This window comes from Lactuca virosa, chromosome 6, assembly GCF_052849685.1.
Source record: "Lactuca virosa cultivar CGN04683 chromosome 6, Lactuca_virosa_CGN04683_v6, whole genome shotgun sequence".
Classification (NCBI taxonomy): Eukaryota; Viridiplantae; Streptophyta; class Magnoliopsida; order Asterales; family Asteraceae; genus Lactuca; species Lactuca virosa.
The window spans coordinates 198,364,874-198,378,808 of NC_136431.1; positions in this window are offsets into that span (position 1 = coordinate 198,364,874).

Sequence of the window (13,935 nt, forward strand, 5' to 3'; positions counted from 1 at the left end):
CAGAAAGGAGCTTCGTAAATCAAAATTTTAAACACTTACTAAATCAATCACCACAAACATTAAAAGAAACCTTCGTCGTAGAAATGGCTAACGACAAGACAGAGAGTTCTAATGAGATTTACATAGGGTGTTCCCTCGCACTAGATAATCATTCGTTTCCAATCGACCTCATACCAGTAGCTATCCAGAGTTTCTGACGTCATCGTAGGCATGGACTGGCTGAGTCTTTATCGTGCCGACATTTTGTGCTTCGAAAAAGCAGTCTGCCTGAATCTACCAAATAACGAACCCTTGTTAATCTACAGAGACAAACCCAGTTCAAACCTTCGTATCATCTCAAGTATTCAAGCCCAGAAGTACTTGCGTAAGGAATATCGTGCATTCCTGGCGCACGTTGTCGATACGAGCCAGAAAAGAAAGGACCTAAAAGACCTCCCCGTAGTACACGATTTTCCCGATGTCTTTCCGGAAGAACTCCTAGGATTACCCCGCAACGTCAAGTCGAGTTCCGAATCGACTTAATCCCAGGAGCGACCCCCGTAGCCAAATCGCCCTATCGTCTAGCACCTGCTGAGATTCAGGAACTGTCCGGTCAACTTAACGAACTGCTCAGCAAGGGCTTTATAAGATCAAGCTTCTCACCCTGGGGAGCTCCGGTCTTGTTCATCAAGAAGAAGGATGGATCGTTCCGTATGTGCATCGATTATAGGGAACTCAACAAGCTCACGATCAAAAATCGTTACCCTCTTCCGCGCATAGACGATTTATTTGACCAACTGCAAGGGGCAAGCTACTTCTCCAAGATTGATCTGAGGTCCGGGTATCACCAGTTACGAGTGCTGGAGGAGGATGTTCCGAAGACAGCCTTCCGAACTCGTTACGGACACTACGAATTCGTAGTGATGCCTTTCAGACTGACTAATACGCCCGCAGTATTCATGGACTTGATGAATAGAGTATGCCGTCCTTACTTGGATCAGTTCGTCATCGTCTTCATTGATGATATACTTATCTACTCTCGAAGCGAGGAAGAGCATAGCGATCATCTGCGACAAGTCCTAGGAACCTTACGATCGAAGAAGCTTTATGCGAAGTTCTCTAAATGCGAATTTTGGATCCGAAGAGTCGAATTCTTAGGACACGTGGTTAGCGAAGAAGGAATCCATGTGGACCCATCCAAAATTAAAGCCATCGAGAACTAGTCAGCACCAAAGACGCCTACGGAAATTCGTCAGTTTCTAGGCCTCGCTGGCTACTACCGCAGATTCATTCAAAACTTCTCTCGAATCGCGAAACTCCTTACGACATTGACCCAGAAAGGCGTGACCTTTGACTGGGAAGAGAAGCAAGAGAAGGCATTCCAAACGCTGAAACGAGCCTTATGCACCGCACCGATACTGTCCTTCCCCGAAGGAATAGAAGATTTCCTGGTCTATTGCGATGCGTCAAATCAAGGACTCGGTTGTGTTCTGATGCAACGAGGTAAGGTCATTGCCTACGCCTCAAGACAGCTGAAGACACATGAGGTCAACTACACCACCCACGATCTCGAATTAGGAGCGATTGTATTCGCCCTAAAGATCTGGAGATACTACCTGTATGGTACGAAGAGTACTATCTTTACAGACAACAAAAGCCTGGATCACATATTCAACCAGAAGGAGCTCAATATGAGACAACGACGGTGGGTAGAGCTACTCAATGACTACGAATGTGAAATTCGTTATCATCCGGGCAAAGCCAATGTAGTAGCAGACGCCCTAAGTCGGAAAGAATATTCTGGTCGAAGAGTCAAATCCTTAACAATGACTATCCATTCGCATCTACCCGCACAGATTAAGGAGGCTCAGCTCGAAGCCTTGAAACCTTAAAATGTAGCGGGAGAATCCCTGCGAGGAATGGATAAGAACTTGGAAGCCAAGGGTGACGGAGCCTTATATCTCATGGACCGGATCTGGACACCGAAACACGGTGGCTTCAGAGACCTGGTCATGAAGGAAGCGCACAACACTCGATACTCCGTCCACCCGGGTTCAGATAAGATGTATCTAGATCTCAAAAAGTCATACTGGTGGCCTAACGTGAAAGCAGAGATTGCTACCTTCGTAAGTAAATGCCTTACTTGCGCTAAGGTCAAGGTCGAATACCAGAAACCATCAGGTCTACTCCAGCAACCGGAGATACCTGAATGGAAGTGGGAGCGGATCACTATGGATTTCATAACCAAGTTACCCAAGACAAAGGGTGGACTTGATACCATATGGGTCATCGTCGACAGATTGACCAAGTCCGCACACTTCCTACCCATCAAGGAAATCGACAAAATGGAGAAGCTCACGAGAACATACATTAGGGAGATCGTACGACTGCATGGTGTTCCTATGTCTATTATCTCCGATAGAGATAGTAGATTCACTTCGAGATTCTGGCAGTCCCTACAAAGCTCCCTAGGAACGAGGCTGGACATGAGTACAGCCTACCATCCACAGACCGACGGACAAAATGAGAGGACTATCCAAACCTTGGAGGATATGCTACGAGCCTATGTTATCGACTTTGGGAAGGCGTGGGATACCCACTTACCTCTCATCGAATTCTCTTACAACAACAGTTATCACACGAGCATTAAGGCTGCTCCATTTGAAGCCCTCTATGGCCGGAAGTGCAGATCCCCTCTGTGCTGGGCTGAGGTGGGTGACACTCAGTTAGCTAAAGGACGAGTCCCTAACAGCACTCTCACGGGTCCGGAGATCATTCGGGAAATGACAGAGAAAATCGTTCAGATTCGTGAACGATTGAAAGCCTCTAGAGACCGACAGAAAAGCTACGCAGACAAACGGAGGAAACCCTTGGAGTTCCAGGTTGGAGACCGAGTCCTTTTGAAAGTCTCACCCTGGAAGGGCTTGATACGCTTCGGAAAGCGTGGAAAGCTAAATCCAAGATACATTGGGCCTTTTGAGATTCTCACTAGAATCGGCCCCGTAGCTTACAAACTCAATCTACCCCGCGAACTCAGTAACGTACATCCTACCTTCCACGTCTCTAACTTGAAAAAGTGCCCATCCGACGAGACTCTTATAATCCCACTCGACAAGATCGAGATTAACGAGAGCCTCAACTTCGTGGAAGAACCTGTAGAGATCATGGACCGAGAGGTCAAACGAACGAAACAAAGCCGCATCCCAATCGTGAAGGTTCGCTGGAACGCCAAGCGAGGACCGGAATTCAGATGGGAGTGCGAGGATCAAATGAAACCTAAATATCCTCATCTCTTTACTTAGTTATTTGTAATAACTTAGTTGCTTAAACTCTAATTTCGGGATGAAATTCCCTCTAACGGGGGGATGATGTGACAACCCGAAATTTTCATTTGTATAATCTCTACAGTCAACCACTTCAAATAATAGTCAAATACATTTCAGTACATTTTTGGCTGGATTTAAGTCCGTTTGGGTGTTTTTATTTTTAAATTCGTCAAACGAATAAATAAAAGGAAGTGTCGTTTAGAAGGGTTGTATAACAAATAAACATTTAACACCTTAGCTAGGTGTTTACGGCCAAACATGAGGATTTTGGGCCGTAAACTCCTTTTTACCAAGAACTCATGCATATAGCATGAGTTTACCCACTATTCCTCATTTTACACTTCCCACCTCAAGAACACCCACCACTTTTCTCTCAAGTATCATCACACTTTCTTCAAATCCGCCAAAATGTAAGTATTTCCTTCCTAGATTCGTTCATACAACACTTTATCTAGTGTTTATACATCATTTCATCCATGGATTCTTGATTTTTACTTAGATCTTCAAGTATTCTTCAAAACACCAAGAACACCAAGAACACACACTAGTGTTTTTGGGTCCTAAACACTCTTACAAGCTTCCTATAAGTAAGTACACTCCTCCTATCTAGTTATTTGCTTAGGATACTTGTTAGTCCCTTGGAAGAACATCAAAATCCCCAAGAACATATGTTTTTACGGTAAAGGGAGATCCTTGAACCGTAAACACCATCTAATGGTGTTTTGGTGCCCCTAACACCTTCTATGGCTTGGATAAAAGACCAGAACCTTGCATGCATGAACTAGAAACACCAAAACACGAAATGGTTGGAGTAACCATGAGTTTACGGTCGTAAACTCATGGGTTTACGACCGTAAACTCAAGGGTTTACGACCGTAAACTCTCCAAGGTGGTCCAAGGACCGTAAACTCCAAAGAAGGTCCATTTCGAGCCCTAACCACTTCCTAAGCCTTAGATGCAACCCTTTAGCACTCCTATCACTTAAAACAAAGTGTTTCCATGTATTAGGAGGTCTTTACTTGATTAATTAGTTGTAAAATGACAAATTAGATACATTTGTGTATCACTACATGTTACATAGGATCCGTGTGTGTGTTCAAGTCCTCACTTGACACCTAGCATCCTACCCGACACTTCCATCAAATCCACTCACTACAGGTGAGTTCATACCCCTTAATCAACCTTTTAAATGATTTTAAAGGCTTTTATGTGGGGGGGAGTACAAGTTGAACACTTCTAGTTATTGCTTTAATCACATGTGATAAATAACTAGAATAAACAGAAAGATTTCTTACTACTTTCAATATGCGATCAAACTTATGGATTTTCAAGCTTTCAAACCTTTTTATATAACTCTTTTGATACTAAAACTGTTTTCAAAGTCTTTTATACTTGTAATATTTTCAAATCCATATATACACTAGTATATTTATATAAGTAAGACTTGAAGGACTTAGGACTGATAGCTCACCTTATTTCATGTTCCTTGTTTGGTTGTGGACTTAGGGTATCTTGTTATTGATGGGTTTTAAGCATAAGAACAATCCTATGTGCTCATACAAACCCTAATGTTTGGATCTAGGTTTCTCTATTGTACATGCAATGAATCCAAGACTTACAAACCCTAAATCTATCAAATAAGAACTGAAATAAGGGTTTAGTAATTACCTTTGATTGTTATATAGCAATAACAATCAATCCTTGCTTTGATTGGCTTCAGAAAGCTTAGTGCCTCAAGTGTTGCACCTCTAATGGAGTCACAAACACCACTAAGCAACTTGGATGAAGAAGGAGGAGAGAGGAGGCACCAAAAATGGCTGGAAACCCTAAAGGATTACTTAGCCACGTTTTTGGGGCTTAAGGGTCGTTTATATACATGTAGGCTATTAGGGTTTACAACTAGGAAACCCTAATCTGGCTGCTTAGGCCCTAAGCAGCCCATGGACTCCTTTAACATATCCCTTGGACGATTTCTAATGGGCTTCCCATAGAATTCGTCCAACCTATATATTATTAGGTGATCCATAGCCCAATCGTAATTATCTTATAATTACAAATCCAGTCCCCTAAATTCAATTAATCTCTTTTAGCCAAAAAATTAATTCTTAATTAATTCTTGACTAATATTAATTAAACTATATGATTTCTCCTTTAATATATTATTCTTATAATATATTAATAAATCATATTTTAACCTTTCTCTTCTTAATTCATTCTACATATTGCTATGGTGAAGGCAACCCAAAAGGACCATGCTCATAATCGGGTCAAGTACATATCAAAATAGTTATGGACTTAGACACTAATCCAACAGTCTCCCACTTGGATAAGTCTAATAACTATTATGCGTATGACTTCAGAACCTGATCAGCAATCGTAGCTTCCGAAAGCCGCTGTCAACTCTGATCTTATCAGATACGCATGTCCTTTAGATAAGGGATTATGTATTCCTCCATTCTACAAGATATCGTATAGACATGAGACATGGATTGAAATCATTCTCTCAGTCTATGTGTCGTTTCCTGATTTTCGATTTATGACGACTGACTAATTGAACAAATCAAATCAGTCCTGGCCCGGCCGAGAACTTTCCTTTGTCATCACTAAATCATCGAGGGGCCCACAGATATCGCTTTTATCCCACCTTGGGTAAAAGGAATGGTTAAACTTTGACTCAAATGCTTGCTTGCACCTACTAATCGAATCACACACAACAATAAGTTTTATAACACCAAGTTACTGGTGCGTTTACTTATCATCAATGTGCAACTGACCAGCAAATAACAACTCACACGTCTCGGTTTCAAGAATATACAATGTTATCGTCTCACCAATCACTCGTGATAAAACCATGAAGTGATTCAAGTGAGCGTGGGTTTAATGCAATACTTTAATCTTATCAAAGCACTCATGAACTCTGCAGCAAACTTGTGCTATGTCTAAACACTTTAGACAATCTATAGACAGATTCATGACAGTCTTCCTTCATACCTACTTCCAACGTATGACCGACTGTGGAGGTTCGAATAACCTAGTTATTCTGGAAGTCAAAACATGCAAAATGAAACGCAATAATAATATTAATCCTATATGGTCCCAAAACTTTTGAGCGTAAATAAAAACACTTTTATTTAAACACCATATCGATTACTCATTATTCATTGCTTACTATTTCAGAAAATCAACTTATTACTCGAATTATAACCACAATTGTCCCATGCTCCAAGCATGCACACTTTGGTTTCCTATGGTCCATACTTTGTGAAATAGATCAATTGAAAAACTTTTCCAATGAAACTCATTTCACAATCCCCTAATCTTTATTAGTATAAAAATACCAAATCCTTGTCACTTTTAGAATATGTCAGATTCTAACATTTTATGCAATGATTCTTTCGTAATGTCATAGCACAAAAGTCACCAAGACCTGGCTAATGAAATTACAAGGTATTCTATTGGAAATTGTTACAAGACAATTCCATAGACGTGAAGTCTCACATTCAAAGTACATTCCTTTGAACATCCTTCTCGCATAAAAGTTTCTAATCTAGACATATTTCTTAATATCCAAATCCCATTAATGGAAACATTTCCATATTTGCCATATGACAACTCATTCTTAATAGAATCTTATCTATTCATAATAATGTCAATATAGTCCATCCAGTACTATACTTCCAACTACTCACAAGCGACAAATCCTCAGTGAACCTCAGATCGTCCTTTGATAGTTGTTTAATTATTTTAGTCAAAACCGATTCTAGTCCTTTTTCCCTCTTAATGCCCTAGGCATTTGGAAAATTTTAGAATGGTCAAATATTATAGCATATGCAATCGTTCCTATACCCGAAGCGTATTGGTCACGATGCATAATGTCTCACATAAACACGTGATACTTTATCAGCCTTCTGCCATAATATTTTATGTGCCCTGTTCCCACAATTCGAACTATGAAGAGGGATGTCGTAATCATAATCGAATTTTGAGAATGCACTATGTATCCTTGACTATATTTATTAACGTTTCTCGATCTAAGCTTTAGAATTTTGAAACGAAGTATAATATTCTCTCCGTTAATTATAGCAAAACATCTTTTCAACCCTTGCAACTTTGCAAAGTGAATCTTTGTTTTCTATAATTAATATTGCTAACTTGCAATACTTACCATAATAATCATGCTCCCACTAACATGATGATTATTTTCTTATCAGCATAACACTTATGCTCCCACTAGCTTTGACATGTATTCAGAAAACAATTGAACTTCTAGAAAACAATGCTTATTGAATTCCTTAAGTTCATATTTCTAAAACTAATGCTTTGATAAGCCTTTATCAAAGCTTTTTAAGCTCATACACCTTTGCCTTAGATATCTCACATGTGTGTCTAAACAATTCAGAATTTATGTAACTAAGTCCCAAATGTTCAGATCAATTGCCAAATCTCACAATTCGAACTATTAAAAGGGATGTCGTAATCATAATCGAATTTGAGAATACAATTTTCACAATTGCTATCTTCTTAAAATCTCTCTTAGTGAAAGCATTTCCTCACAATTATTTTCATGAAGGAGGAAAACCTTATGACACTTAGATTTTATGATGTATGTGTTCCTATCCATGTGAATTTGTCAAAACGAAAGTTTGCGACAAATTCAAAACCATATGGACTGAACTTGTTCAATCTTGATTTCTTGCCTCATGGTAACACGAGTGCCCACCATGTCTTCCAAGCAACTCACCCCTACATATCAATGTACTTTCCATTGATCAAGGTGCTTTGTCTTTATGCATTCAAATGAGAACTCATAGAAGTCACATGCATAATTAACTCAATTGGAATGGCACAGAAAAAGAGTATGTCATCCACGATAGGCTTTAGACCTCAAGTCGTGTGCTAGTGATGATCAACTAGGTTTAACTCTTGATTTGTTCTTGAAACTTTTCAAGACCATTTAAGACTCCCACTGACTCTTTGACATATAAGATTCTCTTGTCAAGAAACATTCCTTGACAAAACAAATATTCAAGAGTTAGTGTAGTTTTTATCAAGACTATCACTTCACATAATTGGTTCTAGTTGGTCTTTGTCTTATCCAAGACATCACAACTTACCAATTTCAAATGTGCAAGAATAAGAAAACTTTTCCAAATTCCACATCTGACGAGCGTTATAAACCTACTTAAGACTTGTCACTCAAGTCACAATCTTGACTGTAAGACTTAATATTGGAACGAAGTATGATTGACTTCTTGATTTAACCATTTCCACAATTCTCGATTCCTCTTCTTAGACATACAAATGCACTAAGACTCACTTAGAGGATCAATTGAGATATGGTTCTTAATCATTAAGACTTATCATAAAACACAATAAAAGGTACTCTCCCTTCTTCTTGGAATGGAGAAACTTTTATCTTTCTGCCTACTTGATTCTTCTTATTCGTTTTGCTATTGATTGAAACTCTTTCGATCAACTCAGAATTATACTTAATCTTATAAGTATAACCATATTTACTAAACTTTAGTAAATCATGACGAATATCTTTATCACTCTTGTGGTGGACTTGATCAACGTACAACCTAGTGTACTCGATCTCCTAGTCCTTCTCTTGACACTTTGTCAAAGAATTAGTCTAATTTCCAAATATGAAGTTTCTCATTCATCACGCAACCAAGTTCCATGACTCCAAGTTTCTGTCCAACTGAAACTTGGGCGATGAGAATCTTCCCTTATTTGGCAAATCCTCGACATTTCACAAATAACATAATTAAGAATCACATCCAATTCAACATTGCTAAAATTAGAAATACATAAACATCCATTTTCACATATGCCATTGCAAGGATAAATAAATAGGACGAAATCAAAATTTATTTTATTGCGGAAAAACTTGTCCTTACAATGCAATTCAAATGAAAACTATGCTATTTCAATTTCTAAGCAATCTATTCTAACTCTAAAGTAGTAGCTCAAAAATCCGATCTTCAAGCAATGCGATCGAAATCCATTTCTTCACGATCAGATTTAGCTTACTTCTTCCCTTAAGCTTCCTCTCTTTTCTTCGATCCTACAAAACATCAAAATGTAATCTTATCACATCATGTATTGAAAATCAAAGAATAGGAACTTATAGAGTTAGTTATTGGATTTTACTTGAAGTAGAGCCATACGTCTTGACTCTTCCATCTCTTAGATCTCTCAGGTAAAGAGGGCAGCTTCGTCTCCAATGCCCCTTCTCTTGGCAGTAGAAGCAGATGGACTCTTTTGGAATGGCACAAGGAACTATATCAGAATTTACCTTTTCTGGATTTCCAATGTCACTATTTTCAATGTCCATTGAAGTTTGGGAGTTTGATTTGCCAGACAAATTTGCTCGATCAGCACGCCAAATCATTTCTGATTCAGCAGCTATAAGCAAATAGGTCAAATCAATGAGGGTCACGTCATGGTCCATCATATAGTACTCTCTAACGAACTCACTATATGATTCAGGAAGTGACTGAAGAACCCAGTCAACAGCCAACATTTCTGAGATATCGACACCCATCATCCTTAACCTATCAATGTGTGACTTCATCTTTAAGATGTGTGCACACACAGGTTTCCCATCTTCGTGTTTACTTGCCAATAGGGCTTGAGTGAGCTTGAACTTTTCAAGCCTTTGAACTTGTGGGTTAGGGAGAATAATTGGAGGAGGTGGAGGAAGTGAAGCATGACTCTCATTTCCTTGATCGTATCGGGGAACGTCATCTTCATTTTGAAAGCTTGTTCCAAGGGACTTGGGAAGACCATTGTAAGATTTAGACATCTACAAAATGGGAGAAAATTCAAGTTACTTGATAAGAATCCTTGATGTAACACCCAAATGAAACATCAAGGCTAGGATCCAACACAACATTCTACAACCTAGAAGAAGGATGTCGCAATCTAGTTGCAGAATACTTGAAGGTAGGTAAATGACGATTTACCAATTCCCACCATAAAAAACGAAAAAGAAATTTAAGTTTTAAATGAATTGAAACTCCTAGATCTTTTGAGATTCATTGAACTTTTCAAGGGCATGTTTAATCTCGATTATGCCCTTCTATTTGTGACTGGGATGCCAAGGATCACAAACAAGGTGTGAATAACCATACGAATCACGTGGTGCACCCAATTGCTACTATCACCTAATCAATGTGGCGGTTAGCCACACACGCTCCATTGATCTATGATAAACATCGAGCCACCCTTCGCCACCAATGTCAATCCCAAATTAGTGTGCCGGTTAGCCACACACGCTCCACTAACGTTTGGCAAGGGTACGAAGTGTAATTCCATGGATTAGCATACAAATTCACATTTTGCCCTAAAGTAACTAAGATTGGGAATTTGTAAAAGCATTTAGTTAGTTTGTACTTCATTATACTTATAATGGAAGGTTTCGTCCTATCCTACCCGTTCGGCTAACGACCCTCCACTAGTCAAGAGTGCGGTGGGTAAGAGTGGATACCCATTCAATCGCCATTTTATAGGCAATTTCCTTAAACACTCCTTATAGACCACCTTCGTGAATGAGGCCTACTAACGGTAAGACTGACTCTATACTCATATATATAATATTAGACTTTTAATGTTACATATATATAGTATAGGGTGTATTTTACAGTTTTAAAATACTAGGTGGTTTTATTAACTTTCTCTTTTAATTAAACTTTTAATTAACTTAACAAAACCATGAGGGTGTAATTTGAACTTTTCAAAATACTAGAGTTTTAGAATTTAAATATTACATAATTAAACTATTAATCAAAATTTTAAATTCCAAAACTTGAGGGCAAGTTTTGAAACATTTCAAAACATTAGGTTTTAGAATTTAAATATTTCAACATTAAACTTTTAATCAAAATTTTAAATTCCAAAACTTGAGGGCAAGTTTTGAAACTTTTCAAAACATTAAGGTTTAACTATTTAAATTTCAAAGACAAAACTTTTAAGTTCAAATTTAAACTATAAAACCTAAAGGGAGTAATTTGAAACTATTCAAACTTACTAGGGATCAAATAACAAATAATATAAATCAAACAATTAATTTAGTGATTATCTATATTTGACCTAATCCAATTTTAGTCACAAGATAATTACCAAATAATTTGAATAATCTTTATTTATCATATAAAGAAACTATTATTCAAAAGATTTGAAATTATCTTTTGTTTTGGTAAGGATAATCATTTACATACAATAAAATTCAGATTTTATTATCAAAAACGATTTTGGCATCAATCCTACAGCAAAACAGCAAGTAAATCCCGAACTATACTCTGTCAGACTCCCAGACTCGCCGAGTCAGTCCTGAACTCGCCGAGTAGGGCCAACTCGCCGAGTCCAGATACTGACTCGCCGAGTTGAGTCGGACAGAGGCAAAAAAATTGATTTTCAGCATAAAAACGACAAATGCATCACATACAACAGAAACCAATCAAGGCTCTGATACCACTGATGGGTTTTAAGCATAAGAACAATCCTATGTGCTCATACAAACCCTAATGCTTGGATCTAGGTTTCTCTATTGTACATGCAATGAATCCAAGACTTACAAACCCTAAATCTATCAAATAAGAACTGAAATAAGGGTTTAGTAATTACCTTTGATTGTTATATAGCAATAACAATCAATCCTTGCTTTGATTGGCTTCAGAAAGCTTAGTGCCTCAAGTGTTGCACCTCTAATGGAGTCACAAACACCACTAAGCCACTTGGATGAAGAGGGAGGAGAGAGGAGGCACCAAAAACAGCTGGAAACCCTAAAGGATTACTTAGCCACGTTTTTGGGGCTTAAGGGTCCTTTATATACATGTAGGCTATTAGGGTTTACAACTAGGAAACCCTAATCTGGCTGCTTAGGCCCTAAGCAGCCCATGGACTCCTTTAACATATCCCTTGGACGATTTCTAATGGGTTTCCCATAGAATTCGTCCAACCTATATATTATTAGGTGATCCATAGCCCAATCGCAATTATCTTATAATTACAAATCCAGTCCCCTAAATTCAATTAATCTCTTTTAGCCACAAAATTAATTCTTAATTAATTCTTGACTAATATTAATTAAACTATATGATTTCTCCTTTAATATATTATTCTTATAATATATTAATAAATCATATTTCAACCTCTCTCTCCTTAATTCATCCTACATATTGTTATGGTGAAGGCAACCCAAAAGGACCATGCTCATAATCGAGTCAAGTACATATCAAAATAGTTATGGACTTAGACACTAATCCAACAGTTATTTGTCCGAATGTCGTTGAATTCTTAGTTATATATGATATATACATGTGTTGGATATAAAAGCTTTCACATTAGTTCATTTTCCTTTGTGTAACAAAGGCATCCAAACAACCTTACTATTTAACTATAATATGTATAGTTAAGGGATTACTACTCATTACTACTACTACAACGATCCATACAAGAGTCAATACATTGTGAGTCATTACATAAGTACTACATGAAATAAAAGAACATACTATACACTATACAAGAGAACATACTATACACGATACAAGAGAATATACTATACGTTATACAAACACTAATTACTAAAACAGATTGTGACATACTACTTCTCGATACGACACTTCATTGTGCTATCACCGTGTAACCAGAGTCTCCTGGAGGGAGAGCGGGCATTATGTGTATAGATCTATATGGGACAGACACTCCCACATCCCGACTGCTAGCTACAATCCGAGCCGACTAGGCCGAGGGGTGACAAAATGTCACCATACTACGTGTGACCTGGAGGGTCATCAGTTATTCAGCCGTCGATCAGTATGGTTACATACGAGTTCACATTCAAACCTTAAATTAACTAAATAAGGATTTAAGGCAAAAATAGACTTTTCGAGGCGTACCGCCTGGAGTCTACATATTACTACTATAGAATTTTCGAGGCGTATTGTTCATTCAGTACCACCTGGAGTCTGTATTTCATTACTTTGTAACTTGGTCACATACTCGTTTCAGTAAACTATATTTTTATACTAATAGTTTTACTAGGGAAAAACCCTTACATTTACAAAAGGACAATTATACAAACACTCGGGTCTTGGTAGAAGACTACTTTTTACTGGAAAACACAGGGCTTTCCAGGGAGTATACTATTTACAAACATTTGAAACCGATTACTACACTACATTGTTACTAACATTTTTATACAAGCAATGACACTAAATACTTATGAACTCACCAGCTTTATGCTGATACTCGCTTTCAAAATAACTTGTATTCTCAGGTCATCAGTAGACAGGTACAGATGAAGCTTTTGAGAAGATGGAGCACATACAAGACTCATCTTTTATTTTGATTATACTTTTGGTGTCTTAAAAACTTTACAGAACATGTTTGTATTACAATTATTATATTAATGCAATGGATGTTGTTGCTTGTCTTTACTATTATGCATTGTTATGATACTATACATGACGTCCTCCGCCCCAGAACGTTTCCGCCGTTCTCGGTTTTGGGGTGTGACAATGCTTTAAAAATCGATTTTTATGTTGTTCTGGACAGTGGACTCGCCGAGTCCACTGGGGGACTCGCCGAGTCCAAGCACAAAACTAACCAACTCGCTGAGTTT